Raw genomic sequence first — 14,472 nt, 5'->3', positions numbered from 1 at the left:
TGCTCTCGCTGTGGCAGTCAGCAATTTTACCAGTGTTTGTGAAAGTCAAAATCTACCAGTGCCAAAATAAAGCACAGAATTTAAATTATTACACGATGAGGATGGGATTCGAACCCATGCATGCAGAGCATAATGGATTAGCAGTCCATCGCCTTAACCACTCGGCCACCTCATCCTGTTATTTTTGAAGTGGCAAATGATCTTAAAAAACTGTTGTTGCTGTATGTAAACCCCAGATTGAAATCAATGAAAGTGAGGTAGAGCAATGGCAGGGCCATGTGTCGATCCCATCGAGACATTTAACAAATGTTTTGTCAGGCCGAGTGGTCTCAAGTGCTTGATTAAGTGTGTTGAGGTGTCGGTTCAAATCCCACCATTGAGGTTGCCCTTGGTGAAGCTATTCTTCAATACCTGAATCTTATTAGTCGCTCGAGGCTTGAGCAGGGATTCTATTTTCATGTGGGGCCATGTAAGAGAGGAAATAACAAATGTTTTGTGAAGAGGTTGGTGTTATAATCCACACATGCAGTTCATCGCCTTCACCACTCAGATACCAAGTCCTGTGCTCTCGCTGTGGCAGTCAGCAATTTTACCAGTGTTTGTGAAAGTCAAAATCTACCAGTGCCAAAATAAAGCACAGAATTTAAATTGTTACACGATGAGGATGGGATTCGAACCCATGCATGCAGAGCATAATGGATTAGCAGTCCATCGCCTTAACCACTCGGCCACCTCATCCTGTTTTTTTGAAGTGGCAAATGATCTTAAAAACTGTTGTTGCTGTATGTAAACCCCAGATTGAAATCAATGAAAGTGAGGTAGAGCAATGGCAGGGCCATGTGTCGATCCCATCGAGACATTTAACAAATGTTTTGTCAGGCCGAGTGGTCTCAAGTGCTTGATTAAGTGTGTTGAGGTGTCGGTTCAAATCCCACCATTGAGGTTGCCCTTGGTGAAGCTATTCTTCAATACCTGAATCTTATTAGTCGCTCGAGGCTTGAGCAGGGATTCTATTTTCATGTGGGGCCATGTAAGAGAGGAAATAACAAATGTTTTGTGAAGAGGTTGGTGTTATAATCCACACATGCAGTTCATCGCCTTCACCACTCAGATACCAAGTCCTGTGCTCTCGCTGTGGCAGTCAGCAATTTTACCAGTGTTTGTGAAAGTCAAAATCTACCAGTGCCAAAATAAAGCACAGAATTTAAATTATTACACGATGAGGATGGGATTCGAACCCATGCATGCAGAGCATAATGGATTAGCAGTCCATCGCCTTAACCACTCGGCCACCTCATCCTGTTATTTTTGAAGTGGCAAATGATCTTAAAAAACTGTTGTTGCTGTATGTAAACCCCAGATTGAAATCAATGAAAGTGAGGTAGAGCAATGGCAGGGCCATGTGTCGATCCCATCGAGACATTTAACAAATGTTTTGTCAGGCCGAGTGGTCTCAAGTGCTTGATTAAGTGTGTTGAGGTGTCGGTTCAAATCCCACCATTGAGGTTGCCCTTGGTGAAGCTATTCTTCAATACCTGAATCTTATTAGTCGCTCGAGGCTTGAGCAGGGATTCTATTTTCATGTGGGGCCATGTAAGAGAGGAAATAACAAATGTTTTGTGAAGAGGTTGGTGTTATAATCCACACATGCAGTTCATCGCCTTCACCACTCAGATACCAAGTCCTGTGCTCTCGCTGTGGCAGTCAGCAATTTTACCAGTGTTTGTGAAAGTCAAAATCTACCAGTGCCAAAATAAAGCACAGAATTTAAATTGTTACACGATGAGGATGGGATTCGAACCCATGCATGCAGAGCATAATGGATTAGCAGTCCATCGCCTTAACCACTCGGCCACCTCATCCTGTTTTTTTTATTGGCAAATGATCTTAAAAATCTGTTGTTGCTGTATGTAAACCCCAGATTGAAATCAATGAAAGTGAGGTAGAGCAATGGCAGGGCCATGTGTCGATCCCATCGAGACATTTAACAAATGTTTTGTCAGGCCGAGTGGTCTCAAGTGCTTGATTAAGTGTGTTGAGGTGTCGGTTCAAATCCCACCATTGAGGTTGCCCTTGGTGAAGCTATTCTTCAATACCTGAATCTTATTAGTCGCTCGAGGCTTGAGCAGGGATTCTATTTTCATGTGGGGCCATGTAAGAGAGGAAATAACAAATGTTTTGTGAAGAGGTTGGTGTTATAATCCACACATGCAGTTCATCGCCTTCACCACTCAGATACCAAGTCCTGTGCTCTCGCTGTGGCAGTCAGCAATTTTACCAGTGTTTGTGAAAGTCAAAATCTACCAGTGCCAAAATAAAGCACAGAATTTAAATTGTTACACGATGAGGATGGGATTCGAACCCATGCATGCAGAGCATAATGGATTAGCAGTCCATCGCCTTAACCACTCGGCCACCTCATCCTGTTTTTTTTGAATTGGCAAATGATCTTAAAAAACTGTTGTTGCTGTATGTAAACCCCAGATTGAAATCAATGAAAGTGAGGTAGAGCAATGGCAGGGCCATGTGTCGATCCCATCGAGACATTTAACAAATGTTTTGTCAGGCCGAGTGGTCTCAAGTGCTTGATTAAGTGTGTTGAGGTGTCGGTTCAAATCCCACCATTGAGGTTGCCCTTGGTGAAGCTATTCTTCAATACCTGAATCTTATTAGTCGCTCGAGGCTTGAGCAGGGATTCTATTTTCATGTGGGGCCATGTAAGAGAGGAAATAACAAATGTTTTGTGAAGAGGTTGGTGTTATAATCCACACATGCAGTTCATCGCCTTCACCACTCAGATACCAAGTCCTGTGCTCTCGCTGTGGCAGTCAGCAATTTTACCAGTGTTTGTGAAAGTCAAAATCTACCAGTGCCAAAATAAAGCACAGAATTTAAATTGTTACACGATGAGGATGGGATTCGAACCCATGCATGCAGAGCATAATGGATTAGCAGTCCATCGCCTTAACCACTCGGTCCCCTCATACTGTATTTTGAATTGGCAAATGATCTTAAAAATCTGTTGTTGCTGTATGTAAACCCCAGATTGAAATCAATGAAAGTGAGGTAGAGCAATGGCAGGGCCATGTGTCGATCCCATCGAGACATTTAACAAATGTTTTGTCAGGCCGAGTGGTCTCAAGTGCTTGATTAAGTGTGTTGAGGTGTCGGTTCAAATCCCACCATTGAGGTTGCCCTTGGTGAAGCTATTCTTCAATACCTGAATCTTATTAGTCGCTCGAGGCTTGAGCAGGGATTCTATTTTCATGTGGGGCCATGTAAGAGAGGAAATAACAAATGTTTTGTGAAGAGGTTGGTGTTATAATCCACACATGCAGTTCATCGCCTTCACCACTCAGATACCAAGTCCTGTGCTCTCGCTGTGGCAGTCAGCAATTTTACCAGTGTTTGTGAAAGTCAAAATCTTCCAGTGCCAAAATAAAGCACAGAATTTAAATTGTTACACGATGAGGATGGGATTCGAACCCATGCATGCAGAGCATAATGGATTAGCAGTCCATCGCCTTAACCACTCGGCCACCTCATCCTGTTATTTTTGAAGTGGCAAATGATCTTAAAAACTGTTGTTGCTGTATGTAAACCCCAGATTGAAATCAATGAAAGTGAGGTAGAGCAATGGCAGGGTGTGTCGATCACATCGAGACTTGGTTGGTGTTATAATCCACACATGCAGTTCATCGCCTTCACCACTCAGATACCAAGTCCTGTGCTCTCGCTGTGGCAGTCAGCAATTTTACCAGTGTTTGTGAAAGTCAAAATCTTCCAGTGCCAAAATAAAGCACAGAATTTAAATTATTACACGATGAGGATGGGATTCGAACCCATGCATGCAGAGCATAATGGATTAGCAGTCCATCGCCTTAACCACTCGGCCACCTCATCCTGTTATTTTTGAAGTGGCAAATGATCTTAAAAAACTGTTGTTGCTGTATGTAAACCCCAGATTGAAATCAATGAAAGTGAGGTAGAGCAATGGCAGGGCCATGTGTCGATCCCATCGAGACATTTAACAAATGTTTTGTCAGGCCGAGTGGTCTCAAGTGCTTGATTAAGTGTGTTGAGGTGTCGGTTCAAATCCCACCATTGAGGTTGCCCTTGGTGAAGCTATTCTTCAATACCTGAATCTTATTAGTCGCTCGAGGCTTGAGCAGGGATTCTATTTTCATGTGGGGCCATGTAAGAGAGGAAATAACAAATGTTTTGTGAAGAGGTTGGTGTTATAATCCACACATGCAGTTCATCGCCTTCACCACTCAGATACCAAGTCCTGTGCTCTCGCTGTGGCAGTCAGCAATTTTACCAGTGTTTGTGAAAGTCAAAATCTTCCAGTGCCAAAATAAAGCACAGAATTTAAATTGTTACACGATGAGGATGGGATTCGAACCCATGCATGCAGAGCATAATGGATTAGCAGTCCATCGCCTTAACCACTCGGCCACCTCATCCTGTTTTTTTGAATTGGCAAATGATCTTAAAAATCTGTTGTTGCTGTATGTAAACCCCAGATTGAAATCAATGAAAGTGAGGTAGAGCAATGGCAGGGCCATGTGTCGATCCCATCGAGACATTTAACAAATGTTTTGTCAGGCCGAGTGGTCTCAAGTGCTTGATTAAGTGTGTTGAGGTGTCGGTTCAAATCCCACCATTGAGGTTGCCCTTGGTGAAGCTATTCTTCAATACCTGAATCTTATTAGTCGCTCGAGGCTTGAGCAGGGATTCTATTTTCATGTGGGGCCATGTAAGAGAGGAAATAACAAATGTTTTGTGAAGAGGTTGGTGTTATAATCCACACATGCAGTTCATCGCCTTCACCACTCAGATACCAAGTCCTGTGCTCTCGCTGTGGCAGTCAGCAATTTTACCAGTGTTTGTGAAAGTCAAAATCTTCCAGTGCCAAAATAAAGCACAGAATTTAAATTGTTACACGATGAGGATGGGATTCGAACCCATGCATGCAGAGCATAATGGATTAGCAGTCCATCGCCTTAACCACTCGGCCACCTCATCCTGTTTTTTTTGAAGTGGCAAATGATCTTAAAAAACTGTTGTTGCTGTATGTAAACCCCAGATTGAAATCAATGAAAGTGAGGTAGAGCAATGGCAGGGCCATGTGTCGATCCCATCGAGACATTTAACAAATGTTTTGTCAGGCCGAGTGGTCTCAAGTGCTTGATTAAGTGTGTTGAGGTGTCGGTTCAAATCCCACCATTGAGGTTGCCCTTGGTGAAGCTATTCTTCAATACCTGAATCTTATTAGTCGCTCGAGGCTTGAGCAGGGATTCTATTTTCATGTGGGGCCATGTAAGAGAGGAAATAACAAATGTTTTGTGAAGAGGTTGGTGTTATAATCCACACATGCAGTTCATCGCCTTCACCACTCAGATACCAAGTCCTGTGCTCTCGCTGTGGCAGTCAGCAATTTTACCAGTGTTTGTGAAAGTCAAAATCTTCCAGTGCCAAAATAAAGCACAGAATTTAAATTGTTACACGATGAGGATGGGATTCGAACCCATGCATGCAGAGCATAATGGATTAGCAGTCCATCGCCTTAACCACTCGGCCACCTCATCCTGTTATTTTTGAAGTGGCAAATGATCTTAAAAAACTGTTGTTGCTGTATGTAAACCCCAGATTGAAATCAATGAAAGTGAGGTAGAGCAATGGCAGGGCCATGTGTCGATCCCATCGAGACATTTAACAAATGTTTTGTCAGGCCGAGTGGTCTCAAGTGCTTGATTAAGTGTGTTGAGGTGTCGGTTCAAATCCCACCATTGAGGTTGCCCTTGGTGAAGCTATTCTTCAATACCTGAATCTTATTAGTCGCTCGAGGCTTGAGCAGGGATTCTATTTTCATGTGGGGCCATGTAAGAGAGGAAATAACAAATGTTTTGTGAAGAGGTTGGTGTTATAATCCACACATGCAGTTCATCGCCTTCACCACTCAGATACCAAGTCCTGTGCTCTCGCTGTGGCAGTCAGCAATTTTACCAGTGTTTGTGAAAGTCAAAATCTTCCAGTGCCAAAATAAAGCACAGAATTTAAATTATTACACGATGAGGATGGGATTCGAACCCATGCATGCAGAGCATAATGGATTAGCAGTCCATCGCCTTAACCACGCGGCCACCTCATCCTGCTTTTTAAATGTGCAAATGACCTTAAAAAACTGTTGTTGCTGTTTGTAAACCCTAGATTGAAATCAATGAAAGTGAGGTAGAGCAATGGCAGGGCCATGTGTCGATCCCATCGAGACATTTAACAAATGTTTTGTCAGGCCGAGTGGTCTCAAGTGCTTGATTAAGTGTGTTGAGGTGTCGGTTCAAATCCCACCATTGAGGTTGCCCTTGGTGAAGCTATTCTTCAATACCTGAATCTTATTAGTCGCTCGAGGCTTGAGCAGGGATTCTATTTTCATGTGGGGCCATGTAAGAGAGGAAATAACAAATGTTTTGTGAAGAGGTTGGTGTTATAATCCACACATGCAGTTCATCGCCTTCACCACTCAGATACCAAGTCCTGTGCTCTCGCTGTGGCAGTCAGCAATTTTACCAGTGTTTGTGAAAGTCAAAATCTTCCAGTGCCAAAATAAAGCACAGAATTTAAATTGTTACACGATGAGGATGGGATTCGAACCCATGCATGCAGAGCATAATGGATTAGCAGTCCATCGCCTTAACCACTCGGCCACCTCATCCTGTTATTTTTGAAGTGGCAAATGATCTTAAAAAACTGTTGTTGCTGTATGTAAACCCCAGATTGAAATCAATGAAAGTGAGGTAGAGCAATGGCAGGGCCATGTGTCGATCCCATCGAGACATTTAACAAATGTTTTGTCAGGCCGAGTGGTCTCAAGTGCTTGATTAAGTGTGTTGAGGTGTCGGTTCAAATCCCACCATTGAGGTTGCCCTTGGTGAAGCTATTCTTCAATACCTGAATCTTATTAGTCGCTCGAGGCTTGAGCAGGGATTCTATTTTCATGTGGGGCCATGTAAGAGAGGAAATAACAAATGTTTTGTGAAGAGGTTGGTGTTATAATCCACACATGCAGTTCATCGCCTTCACCACTCAGATACCAAGTCCTGTGCTCTCGCTGTGGCAGTCAGCAATTTTACCAGTGTTTGTGAAAGTCAAAATCTTCCAGTGCCAAAATAAAGCACAGAATTTAAATTGTTACACGATGAGGATGGGATTCGAACCCATGCATGCAGAGCATAATGGATTAGCAGTCCATCGCCTTAACCACTCGGCCACCTCATCCTGTTTTTTTTGAAGTGGCAAATGATCTTAAAAAACTGTTGTTGCTGTATGTAAACCCCAGATTGAAATCAATGAAAGTGAGGTAGAGCAATGGCAGGGCCATGTGTCGATCCCATCGAGACATTTAACAAATGTTTTGTCAGGCCGAGTGGTCTCAAGTGCTTGATTAAGTGTGTTGAGGTGTCGGTTCAAATCCCACCATTGAGGTTGCCCTTGGTGAAGCTATTCTTCAATACCTGAATCTTATTAGTCGCTCGAGGCTTGAGCAGGGATTCTATTTTCATGTGGGGCCATGTAAGAGAGGAAATAACAAATGTTTTGTGAAGAGGTTGGTGTTATAATCCACACATGCAGTTCATCGCCTTCACCACTCAGATACCAAGTCCTGTGCTCTCGCTGTGGCAGTCAGCAATTTTACCAGTGTTTGTGAAAGTCAAAATCTTCCAGTGCCAAAATAAAGCACAGAATTTAAATTGTTACACGATGAGGATGGGATTCGAACCCATGCATGCAGAGCATAATGGATTAGCAGTCCATCGCCTTAACCACTCGGCCACCTCATCCTGTTTTTTTGAAGTGGCAAATGATCTTAAAAACTGTTGTTGCTGTATGTAAACCCCAGATTGAAATCAATGAAAGTGAGGTAGAGCAATGGCAGGGCCATGTGTCGATCCCATCGAGACATTTAACAAATGTTTTGTCAGGCCGAGTGGTCTCAAGTGCTTGATTAAGTGTGTTGAGGTGTCGGTTCAAATCCCACCATTGAGGTTGCCCTTGGTGAAGCTATTCTTCAATACCTGAATCTTATTAGTCGCTCGAGGCTTGAGCAGGGATTCTATTTTCATGTGGGGCCATGTAAGAGAGGAAATAACAAATGTTTTGTGAAGAGGTTGGTGTTATAATCCACACATGCAGTTCATCGCCTTCACCACTCAGATACCAAGTCCTGTGCTCTCGCTGTGGCAGTCAGCAATTTTACCAGTGTTTGTGAAAGTCAAAATCTTCCAGTGCCAAAATAAAGCACAGAATTTAAATTGTTACACGATGAGGATGGGATTCGAACCCATGCATGCAGAGCATAATGGATTAGCAGTCCATCGCCTTAACCACTCGGCCACCTCATCCTGTTTTTTTTGAAGTGGCAAATGATCTTAAAAAACTGTTGTTGCTGTATGTAAACCCCAGATTGAAATCAATGAAAGTGAGGTAGAGCAATGGCAGGGCCATGTGTCGATCCCATCGAGACATTTAACAAATGTTTTGTCAGGCCGAGTGGTCTCAAGTGCTTGATTAAGTGTGTTGAGGTGTCGGTTCAAATCCCACCATTGAGGTTGCCCTTGGTGAAGCTATTCTTCAATACCTGAATCTTATTAGTCGCTCGAGGCTTGAGCAGGGATTCTATTTTCATGTGGGGCCATGTAAGAGAGGAAATAACAAATGTTTTGTGAAGAGGTTGGTGTTATAATCCACACATGCAGTTCATCGCCTTCACCACTCAGATACCAAGTCCTGTGCTCTCGCTGTGGCAGTCAGCAATTTTACCAGTGTTTGTGAAAGTCAAAATCTTCCAGTGCCAAAATAAAGCACAGAATTTAAATTGTTACACGATGAGGATGGGATTCGAACCCATGCATGCAGAGCATAATGGATTAGCAGTCCATCGCCTTAACCACTCGGCCACCTCATCCTGTTTTTTTTGAAGTGGCAAATGATCTTAAAAAACTGTTGTTGCTGTATGTAAACCCCAGATTGAAATCAATGAAAGTGAGGTAGAGCAATGGCAGGGCCATGTGTCGATCCCATCGAGACATTTAACAAATGTTTTGTCAGGCCGAGTGGTCTCAAGTGCTTGATTAAGTGTGTTGAGGTGTCGGTTCAAATCCCACCATTGAGGTTGCCCTTGGTGAAGCTATTCTTCAATACCTGAATCTTATTAGTCGCTCGAGGCTTGAGCAGGGATTCTATTTTCATGTGGGGCCATGTAAGAGAGGAAATAACAAATGTTTTGTGAAGAGGTTGGTGTTATAATCCACACATGCAGTTCATCGCCTTCACCACTCAGATACCAAGTCCTGTGCTCTCGCTGTGGCAGTCAGCAATTTTACCAGTGTTTGTGAAAGTCAAAATCTTCCAGTGCCAAAATAAAGCACAGAATTTAAATTGTTACACGATGAGGATGGGATTCGAACCCATGCATGCAGAGCATAATGGATTAGCAGTCCATCGCCTTAACCACTCGGCCACCTCATCCTGTTATTTTTGAAGTGGCAAATGATCTTAAAAAACTGTTGTTGCTGTATGTAAACCCCAGATTGAAATCAATGAAAGTGAGGTAGAGCAATGGCAGGGCCATGTGTCGATCCCATCGAGACATTTAACAAATGTTTTGTCAGGCCGAGTGGTCTCAAGTGCTTGATTAAGTGTGTTGAGGTGTCGGTTCAAATCCCACCATTGAGGTTGCCCTTGGTGAAGCTATTCTTCAATACCTGAATCTTATTAGTCGCTCGAGGCTTGAGCAGGGATTCTATTTTCATGTGGGGCCATGTAAGAGAGGAAATAACAAATGTTTTGTGAAGAGGTTGGTGTTATAATCCACACATGCAGTTCATCGCCTTCACCACTCAGATACCAAGTCCTGTGCTCTCGCTGTGGCAGTCAGCAATTTTACCAGTGTTTGTGAAAGTCAAAATCTTCCAGTGCCAAAATAAAGCACAGAATTTAAATTGTTACACGATGAGGATGGGATTCGAACCCATGCATGCAGAGCATAATGGATTAGCAGTCCATCGCCTTAACCACTCGGCCACCTCATCCTGTTTTTTTGAAGTGGCAAATGATCTTAAAAATCTGTTGTTGCTGTATGTAAACCCCAGATTGAAATCAATGAAAGTGAGGTAGAGCAATGGCAGGGCCATGTGTCGATCCCATCGAGACATTTAACAAATGTTTTGTCAGGCCGAGTGGTCTCAAGTGCTTGATTAAGTGTGTTGAGGTGTCGGTTCAAATCCCACCATTGAGGTTGCCCTTGGTGAAGCTATTCTTCAATACCTGAATCTTATTAGTCGCTCGAGGCTTGAGCAGGGATTCTATTTCATGTGGGTCCATGTAAGAGAGGAAATAACAAATGTTTTGTGAAGAGGTTGGTGTTATAATCCACACATGCAGTTCATCGCCTTCACACTCAGATACCAAGTCCTGTGCTCTCGCTGTGGCAGTCAGCAATTTTACCAGTGTTTGTGAAAGTCAAAATCTTCCAGTGCCAAAATAAAGCACAGATTTAATTGTTACAACGATGAGGATGGGATTCGAACCCATGCATGCAGAGCATAATGGATTAGCAGTCCATCGCCTTAACCACTCGGCCACCTCATCCTGTTATTTTTGAAGTGGCAAATGATCTTAAAAAACTGTTGTTGCTGTATGTAAACCCCAGATTGAAATCAATGAAGTGAGGTAGAGCAATGGCAGGCCATGTGTCGATCCCATCGAGACATTTAACAAATGTTTGTCAGGCCGAGTGGGTCTCAAGTCTTGATTAAGTGTGGTTGAGGTGGTCGGTTCAAATCCCACCATTGAGGTTGCCCTGGGTGAAGCTATTCTTCAATACCTGAATCTTATTAGTCGCTCGAGGATTGAGCAGGGATTCTATTTTCATGTGGGGGCCATGTAAGAGAGGAATAACAAATGTTTTGTGAAGAGGTTGGTGTTATAATCCACACATGCCAGTTAATCGCCTATCACCACTCAGATACCAAGGTCCTGTGCTCTCGCTGTGGCGTCGCAATTTTACCAGTGTTTTGTGAAAGTCAAAAATCTACCAGTGCCAAAATACAAGCACAGAATTTAATTGTTACAACGATTAGGATGGTATTCGAACCCATGCATGCAGAGCATAATGGATATAGCAGTCCATCGCCTTAACCACGCGGTCCACCTCATCCTGTATTTTTGATTGGCAAATGATCTAAAAAAACTGTTGTTGCTGTAGTAAACCCCAGATTGAAATCAATTGAAAGTGAGGTAGAGCAATGGCAGGGCCATGTGTCGATCCCATCGAGACATTTAACAAATGTTTTGTCAGGCCGAGTGGTCTCAAGTGCTTTGATTAAGTGTGTTGAGGTGTCGGTTCAAATCCCACCATTTGAGGTTGCCCTTGGTGAAGCTATTCTTCACTACCTGAATCTTATTAGTCGCTCGAGGCTTGAGCAGGGATTCTATTTTCATGTGGGGCCATGTAAGAGAGGAAATAACAAATGTTTTGTGAAGAGGTTGGTGTTATAATCCACACATGCAGTTCATCGCCTTCACCACTCAGATACCAAGTCCTGTGCTCTCGCTGTGGCAGTCAGCAATTTTACCAGTGTTTGTGAAAGTCAAAATCTACCAGTGCCAAAATAAATCACGGAATTGTAATGTTACACGATGAGGATGGGATTCGAACCCATGCATGCAGAGATAATGGATTAGCAGTCCATCGCCTTAAACCCACTCGGCCACCTCATCCTGTTTTTGAAGTGGCAAATGATCTTAAAAACTGTTGTTGCTGTATGTAAACCCCAGATTGAAATCAATGAAAGTGAGGTAGAGCAATGGCAGGGCCATGTGTCGATCCCATCGAGACATTTAACAAATGTTTTGTCAGGCCGAGTGGTCTCAAGTGCTTGATTAAGTGTGTTGAGGTGTCGGTTCAAATCCCACCATTGAGGTTGCCCTTGGTGAAGCTATTCTTCAATACCTGAATCTTATTAGTCGCTCGAGGCTTGAGCAGGGATTCTATTTTCATGTGGGGCCATGTAAGAGAGGAAATAACAAATGTTTTGTGAAGAGGTTGGTGTTATAATCCACACATGCAGTTCATCGCCTTCACCACTCAGATACCAAGTCCTGTGCTCTCGCTGTGGCAGTCAGCAATTTTACCAGTGTTTGTGAAAGTCAAAATCTACCAGTGCCAAAATAAAGCACAGAATTTAAATTGTTACACGATGAGGATGGGATTCGAACCCATGCATGCAGAGCATAATGGATTAGCAGTCCATCGCCTTAACCACTCGGCCACCTCATCCTGTTTTTTTGAAGTGGCAAATGATCTTAAAAAACTGTTGTTGCTGTATGTAAACCCCAGATTGAAATCAATGAAAGTGAGGTAGAGCAATGGCAGGGCCATGTGTCGATCCCATCGAGACATTTAACAAATGTTTTGTCAGGCCGAGTGGTCTCAAGTGCTTGATTAAGTGTGTTGAGGTGTCGGTTCAAATCCCACCATTGAGGTTGCCCTTGGTGAAGCTATTCTTCAATACCTGAATCTTATTAGTCGCTCGAGGCTTGAGCAGGGATTCTATTTTCATGTGGGGCCATGTAAGAGAGGAAATAACAAATGTTTTGTGAAGAGGTTGGTGTTATAATCCACACATGCAGTTCATCGCCTTCACCACTCAGATACCAAGTCCTGTGCTCTCGCTGTGGCAGTCAGCAATTTTACCAGTGTTTGTGAAAGTCAAAATCTACCAGTGCCAAAATAAAGCACAGAATTTAAATTGTTACACGATGAGGATGGGATTCGAACCCATGCATGCAGAGCATAATGGATTAGCAGTCCATCGCCTTAACCACTCGGCCACCTCATCCTGTTATTTTTGAAGTGGCAAATGATCTTAAAAACTGTTGTTGCTGTATGTAAACCCCAGATTGAAATCAATGAAAGTGAGGTAGAGCAATGGCAGGGCCATGTGTCGATCCCATCGAGACATTTAACAAATGTTTTGTCAGGCCGAGTGGTCTCAAGTGCTTGATTAAGTGTGTTGAGGTGTCGGTTCAAATCCCACCATTGAGGTTGCCCTTGGTGAAGCTATTCTTCAATACCTGAATCTTATTAGTCGCTCGAGGCTTGAGCAGGGATTCTATTTTCATGTGGGGCCATGTAAGAGAGGAAATAACAAATGTTTTGTGAAGAGGTTGGTGTTATAATCCACACATGCAGTTCATCGCCTTCACCACTCAGATACCAAGTCCTGTGCTCTCGCTGTGGCAGTCAGCAATTTTACCAGTGTTTGTGAAAGTCAAAATCTACCAGTGCCAAAATAAAGCACAGAATTTAAATTATTACACGATGAGGATGGGATTCGAACCCATGCATGCAGAGCATAATGGATTAGCAGTCCATCGCCTTAACCACTCGGCCACCTCATCCTGTTTTTTTTGAAGTGGCAAATGATCTTAAAAAACTGTTGTTGCTGTATGTAAACCCCAGATTGAAATCAATGAAAGTGAGGTAGAGCAATGGCAGGGCCATGTGTCGATCCCATCGAGACATTTAACAAATGTTTTGTCAGGCCGAGTGGTCTCAAGTGCTTGATTAAGTGTGTTGAGGTGTCGGTTCAAATCCCACCATTGAGGTTGCCCTTGGTGAAGCTATTCTTCAATACCTGAATCTTATTAGTCGCTCGAGGCTTGAGCAGGGATTCTATTTCATGTGGGGCCATGTAAGAGAGGAATAACAAATGTTTTGTGAAGAGGTTGGTGTTATAATCCACACATGCAGTTCATCGCCTTCACCACTCAGATACCAAGTCCTGTGCTCTCGCTGTGGCAGTCAGCAATTTTACCAGTGTTTGTGAAAGTCAAAATCTTCCAGTGCCAAAATAAAGCACAGAATTTAAATTGTTACACGATGAGGATGGGATTCGAACCCATGCATGCAGAGCATAATGGATTAGCAGTCCATCGCCTTAACCACTCGGCCACCTCATCCTGTTATTTTTGAAGTGGCAAATGATCTTAAAAAACTGTTGTTGCTGTATGTAAACCCCAGATTGAAATCAATGAAAGTGAGGTAGAGCAATGGCAGGGCCATGTGTCGATCCCATCGAGACATTTAACAAATGTTTTGTCAGGCCGAGTGGTCTCAAGTGCTTGATTAAGTGTGTTGAGGTGTCGGTTCAAATCCCACCATTGAGGTTGCCCTTGGTGAAGCTATTCTTCAATACCTGAATCTTATTAGTCGCTCGAGGCTTGAGCAGGGATTCTATTTTCATGTGGGGCCATGTAAGAGAGGAAATAACAAATGTTTTGTGAAGAGGTTGGTGTTATAATCCACACATGCAGTTCATCGCCTTCACCACTCAGATACCAAGTCCTGTGCTCTCGCTGTGGCAGTCAGCAATTTTACCAGTGTTTGTGAAAGTCAAAATCTACCAG

At 43.2% G+C, this 14,472-nt stretch overlaps 22 non-coding genes across 22 annotated transcripts; all 22 read right to left on the bottom strand.

The window, feature by feature from the left end:
- Nucleotides 1-93: 93 nt before the first annotated feature.
- trnas-gcu (transfer RNA serine (anticodon GCU)) lies at nt 94-175 on the bottom strand. The gene has a single exon. It is a non-coding gene; the product is annotated as a tRNA-Ser (tRNA).
- Nucleotides 176-656: 481 nt separating this feature from the next.
- On the bottom strand, nt 657-738 carry trnas-gcu (transfer RNA serine (anticodon GCU)). Its single transcript has one exon. It is a non-coding gene; the product is annotated as a tRNA-Ser (tRNA).
- A 479-nt stretch (nt 739-1,217) lies between these two features.
- On the bottom strand, nt 1,218-1,299 carry trnas-gcu (transfer RNA serine (anticodon GCU)). Its single transcript has one exon. It is a non-coding gene; the product is annotated as a tRNA-Ser (tRNA).
- Nucleotides 1,300-1,780: 481 nt separating this feature from the next.
- Nucleotides 1,781-1,862, bottom strand: trnas-gcu (transfer RNA serine (anticodon GCU)). The gene has a single exon. It is a non-coding gene; the product is annotated as a tRNA-Ser (tRNA).
- Nucleotides 1,863-2,341: 479 nt separating this feature from the next.
- On the bottom strand, nt 2,342-2,423 carry trnas-gcu (transfer RNA serine (anticodon GCU)). Its single transcript has one exon. It is a non-coding gene; the product is annotated as a tRNA-Ser (tRNA).
- A 1,042-nt stretch (nt 2,424-3,465) lies between these two features.
- trnas-gcu (transfer RNA serine (anticodon GCU)) lies at nt 3,466-3,547 on the bottom strand. The gene has a single exon. It is a non-coding gene; the product is annotated as a tRNA-Ser (tRNA).
- A 274-nt stretch (nt 3,548-3,821) lies between these two features.
- On the bottom strand, nt 3,822-3,903 carry trnas-gcu (transfer RNA serine (anticodon GCU)). Its single transcript has one exon. It is a non-coding gene; the product is annotated as a tRNA-Ser (tRNA).
- A 481-nt stretch (nt 3,904-4,384) lies between these two features.
- trnas-gcu (transfer RNA serine (anticodon GCU)) lies at nt 4,385-4,466 on the bottom strand. The gene has a single exon. It is a non-coding gene; the product is annotated as a tRNA-Ser (tRNA).
- A 480-nt stretch (nt 4,467-4,946) lies between these two features.
- trnas-gcu (transfer RNA serine (anticodon GCU)) lies at nt 4,947-5,028 on the bottom strand. The gene has a single exon. It is a non-coding gene; the product is annotated as a tRNA-Ser (tRNA).
- A 481-nt stretch (nt 5,029-5,509) lies between these two features.
- Nucleotides 5,510-5,591, bottom strand: trnas-gcu (transfer RNA serine (anticodon GCU)). Its single transcript has one exon. It is a non-coding gene; the product is annotated as a tRNA-Ser (tRNA).
- Nucleotides 5,592-6,633: 1,042 nt separating this feature from the next.
- On the bottom strand, nt 6,634-6,715 carry trnas-gcu (transfer RNA serine (anticodon GCU)). The gene has a single exon. It is a non-coding gene; the product is annotated as a tRNA-Ser (tRNA).
- A 481-nt stretch (nt 6,716-7,196) lies between these two features.
- On the bottom strand, nt 7,197-7,278 carry trnas-gcu (transfer RNA serine (anticodon GCU)). The gene has a single exon. It is a non-coding gene; the product is annotated as a tRNA-Ser (tRNA).
- A 481-nt stretch (nt 7,279-7,759) lies between these two features.
- Nucleotides 7,760-7,841, bottom strand: trnas-gcu (transfer RNA serine (anticodon GCU)). The gene has a single exon. It is a non-coding gene; the product is annotated as a tRNA-Ser (tRNA).
- A 479-nt stretch (nt 7,842-8,320) lies between these two features.
- On the bottom strand, nt 8,321-8,402 carry trnas-gcu (transfer RNA serine (anticodon GCU)). Its single transcript has one exon. It is a non-coding gene; the product is annotated as a tRNA-Ser (tRNA).
- A 481-nt stretch (nt 8,403-8,883) lies between these two features.
- trnas-gcu (transfer RNA serine (anticodon GCU)) lies at nt 8,884-8,965 on the bottom strand. The gene has a single exon. It is a non-coding gene; the product is annotated as a tRNA-Ser (tRNA).
- Nucleotides 8,966-9,446: 481 nt separating this feature from the next.
- trnas-gcu (transfer RNA serine (anticodon GCU)) lies at nt 9,447-9,528 on the bottom strand. Its single transcript has one exon. It is a non-coding gene; the product is annotated as a tRNA-Ser (tRNA).
- A 481-nt stretch (nt 9,529-10,009) lies between these two features.
- trnas-gcu (transfer RNA serine (anticodon GCU)) lies at nt 10,010-10,091 on the bottom strand. The gene has a single exon. It is a non-coding gene; the product is annotated as a tRNA-Ser (tRNA).
- A 477-nt stretch (nt 10,092-10,568) lies between these two features.
- trnas-gcu (transfer RNA serine (anticodon GCU)) lies at nt 10,569-10,650 on the bottom strand. Its single transcript has one exon. It is a non-coding gene; the product is annotated as a tRNA-Ser (tRNA).
- Nucleotides 10,651-12,258: 1,608 nt separating this feature from the next.
- On the bottom strand, nt 12,259-12,340 carry trnas-gcu (transfer RNA serine (anticodon GCU)). Its single transcript has one exon. It is a non-coding gene; the product is annotated as a tRNA-Ser (tRNA).
- A 480-nt stretch (nt 12,341-12,820) lies between these two features.
- Nucleotides 12,821-12,902, bottom strand: trnas-gcu (transfer RNA serine (anticodon GCU)). The gene has a single exon. It is a non-coding gene; the product is annotated as a tRNA-Ser (tRNA).
- A 480-nt stretch (nt 12,903-13,382) lies between these two features.
- trnas-gcu (transfer RNA serine (anticodon GCU)) lies at nt 13,383-13,464 on the bottom strand. Its single transcript has one exon. It is a non-coding gene; the product is annotated as a tRNA-Ser (tRNA).
- A 479-nt stretch (nt 13,465-13,943) lies between these two features.
- trnas-gcu (transfer RNA serine (anticodon GCU)) lies at nt 13,944-14,025 on the bottom strand. Its single transcript has one exon. It is a non-coding gene; the product is annotated as a tRNA-Ser (tRNA).
- Between the last annotated feature and the right edge of the window lie 447 nt (nt 14,026-14,472).

Source organism: Oncorhynchus kisutch, unplaced genomic scaffold (assembly GCF_002021735.2).
Source record: "Oncorhynchus kisutch isolate 150728-3 unplaced genomic scaffold, Okis_V2 scaffold1119, whole genome shotgun sequence".
Lineage (NCBI taxonomy): Eukaryota > Metazoa > Chordata > Actinopteri > Salmoniformes > Salmonidae > Oncorhynchus > Oncorhynchus kisutch.
This window is presented reverse-complemented; position numbering and strand designations above follow the sequence as displayed.